Source organism: Coenobita brevimanus, chromosome 34 (genome assembly GCF_032717465.1).
Source record: "Coenobita brevimanus isolate Jiangsu-jjx chromosome 34, ASM3271746v2, whole genome shotgun sequence".
Lineage (NCBI taxonomy): Eukaryota > Metazoa > Arthropoda > Malacostraca > Decapoda > Coenobitidae > Coenobita > Coenobita brevimanus.
Window position 1 is genome coordinate 16,712,314 of NC_136987.1, and position 3,337 is coordinate 16,715,650.

Here is a 3,337-nt window from a genome sequence, read left to right on the forward strand (position 1 = left end):
TAGTACTGTTCTCATTTCTCTTTCTTTGAGAAAATCTTGCATCCAACAATACAGTTTGCCTCTGATTCTACCGTGATGGTACAGTTTCCATAAAAGTCTTTGGTGAGGTTCTCTGTCAAATGCTTTCTTGATATCTAGATAGATACTGTCCACCCATCCTTCTCTGTTCTGTAATGTTTCTGTTACTCTATCATAGTAGTTCAACCAATTAGTAACATGTTTTTCCCTTTTCTGAAACCAAACTGTCTTTCTGTTATCATATTGTGTTCTTCTAGATGGTTTACCCAAACTTTTCTTATCAGCTTTTCTAATACCGTGCTTACAACACTGGTTAGTGATACTAGTCGATAGTTGAGTGGATTTTGTCTATTCCCTTTCTTGAATAAGGGAAAAATGTTTGCTTTCTTCCAAATATCGGGTAGTTTACCTTGTCCCAAGGATTCCATGAAAATTATAAATAATGGTTTACTTAGCTCCTTTGGACATTCATGTAGCACCCAAATGAAATTTCATCAGAACCATTTGCTTTTCCTTTGTCTAATTTACTTAACTCCTCCTGTATTTCTTTTTCTGATATTTGTATTTGTGGGCATGCATGTTCCATATCATCCCTCTCAAAATTATTTTCTTCTGTAAAATCTGATTGGAAATTGTTATTTAATGTTTCACAAATACCCTTCTCTTGTGTGTAGGTGATCCCCCCATCTGTAATGGATTGTATTTTATCTTTTACTTTGGTTTGGTTCGGATGTAGCTGTAAAATAGCTTCGGTTGATCACTACTTTTATTATGATGTCCTCCTCAAATTGTTTTTGGGCTTCCCTCCTTATTCTTGTATAATCATTTCTTGCCTGTTTATAGTTGTTATATGCCCTTTCACTATTGTTTCTTCTGTATCTGTTCACAACAAATCCCTTTTTTCTTTTGATTTTTTACATTCCATATTAAATCATTTCTTTATTATCTTTTTTGCTTCTTTGTGCTGTGGGATGTACTTCTGGACTCCTATTTCATAAAGTTGACAGAATTTTCTATATATAACATTTAAATCTTGTCCTCTATGTTCTTTTTCCCAATTTGTTTCTGAGAATTTTTGCCAACGGCCATGCCACGTTGAGTACACCGCTTCCCATCCGATCAGCGAAGTTAAGCAACGTTGGGTCTGGTTAGTACTTGGATGGGTGACCGCCTGGGAACACCAGATGCTGTTGGCATCCCTACGTCAAGTGGGTTGGTGGAGGATTAGTGCCCCTCCCTGTAAAACAATTAACTCTAAGCCATTGGCCACCCCATTTGGGATACATGGCGTCTGGCAATGGATGGATGATAGTTCCTGTTCTTGTAGTTGGGCTCTATTTGTAACTTTCATTACTAATACCTATGCCATATGCACTCCTGAAGTTGTAATTTAATACTGCTTGGTCACTTTTGCCGAATGGAGGGTGATTCATTATATTGTCAATATCATTTGCTTGCCTAGTAAATATAAGATCTAGTACTGATGGTATGTCAAGTCTTCTTTTCGTGGTGCTTTCTTTTACATGTTGTATTTGGAAAAACTCCTGCACAAGGTCTAGGAGCTTGTGGTCCCAACAGCTTTCCTGGCTTTTTATATCTAGAGTATTTCAATTTATATTTGTATTGAAATCTCCAGTTAGTATAATTCTGTCAGATTTCTCTGCCATTCTATGTAGTATTGCTCTTGAACTTTGAATTGTTTTCTCTGCCAGGTCTTCATATTCGCCTTTTTCCCATATGTTTGATTTGGGTGGCATGTATAAATTTGCCATAATTACTTTCCCTTCAGACGTACTAATCTCTACTGCGATCAGTTCTACCTGTGAGGGTACATCCAGTTCTATTTCTTTGACTTGCAGATTTTTCTTTGTTAATATTATAATTCCTACTTCTTTTTTTAAGTTCCTATCTCTTCTCCATATATTGTATTCCTCTAGGTTTAGTGTATCGTTTGATATCTTTGGTGTTAATTTTGTTTCAGTTAGGCAAACAGTATGTGGTTCCTTTTCTTTGATATAATCATCCATCTCTAATAATTTGGATACCATTCCATCTACATCAGAGTACATCAACTTAATAATCTTGTTTACATACTTGTCATGACTTGAGTCTACTACCTTTCTCCTCTTTATTCCCTCCTGTTTATGTACCACTTTCGAACCTACAGTCCAATTGCTTTGTAAAAAAATGTGTTGTTCTCTTCCTCTGATCTTCCCTCATTCTTTGTTCTTGCCTCCTCCAAGTTCCTCTTGAGTCTGGCATCTTTTTATCCATATATTTTTGAAGTCCTCTTTTTCCATAAGTTTGTTTGCATTTTTCAGTATTTCCTCCAGTGTTTACACTCTGGAAGGTTACTTTCAGGGCTTTGATTTATTTCTCTAATATTTCCCTAGCCTTTTGTGTTCCTCTGTGTTTTTACTACAGATTTGCTCTGACACTTCCTTCAATTTATTCACTAAATTTGCTATCTCCTTTTTGTCTCTCGAAATCTTGTTTTTTATTTCTTCCTCCTCGATACAAGTGATTACTCTAGATTTGTTGATGTCTGCTGAATCTTTGACCAATTTTGGATTGTTTTGGATTATTTTCTTCACTTCCTTTCTAATTCTCTTTTTTTCAACTCTTGTTTCTAAGTCTTTACTTTCACCATTTCTTCATATGTGGTTTCTACATCATTTTTGTGACTGCATCGCTTCCTTTACCTGGGTTATCTTCTGCTCAGTATCACTGCTGTGATCTCTCAGAGTGCATGCCTGCCTTATAGTCTCTGTATCATTTCTGAACTCTTCCATAATACTCTCATGGTTGACAACTGTGATTGCCATTTCACTAATCTTCCTTCTAAATGTACCCACCTCAACTGATAATTCATCTGTTGTTGTGTCTTTCTTATTAATCTCCATTACTAACTTTTCATTTTCTTCTTTCTGCATGTGCAACTGCTTCTTAATTTCATCTATTTCACTCATGAATACCTTCTCTAATCTGTGCACTCGTTCTACCAGCTTATTATGTGTCTCCATTTCCATCAGTTCCTGGTTGAAATCATCAACCTGCATACTACCTTTGTCCCTTTTTTAACTTTGTGTGTGTGTGTGTGTGTGTGTGTAGGCAGTTAAGACAGTAACAAAGAGTGCCCCAGGTAATGCACATGAAACTAGAAAGCACTCAGGGGTCGCATGCTATCGCCGATGCCACTGCAGGATTCGGATTCGGATCCACCCCAAAATTTATTCAATTCTTTCTTGACCCATGACCCACCCTTCCACGAAATTTCATTGAACTTCATTGAGAACTTTTGGAGATATCGTGTGGAGAA

At 36.6% G+C, this 3,337-nt stretch overlaps 1 non-coding gene across 1 annotated transcript; it reads left to right on the forward strand.

The window, feature by feature from the left end:
• Window positions 1–1,095: 1,095 nt before the first annotated feature.
• Window positions 1,096–1,214, forward strand: LOC145396109 (5S ribosomal RNA). Its single transcript, XR_013896720.1, has one exon. It is a non-coding gene; the product is annotated as a 5S ribosomal RNA (ribosomal RNA).
• The last annotated feature ends 2,123 nt before the right edge of the window (window positions 1,215–3,337 follow it).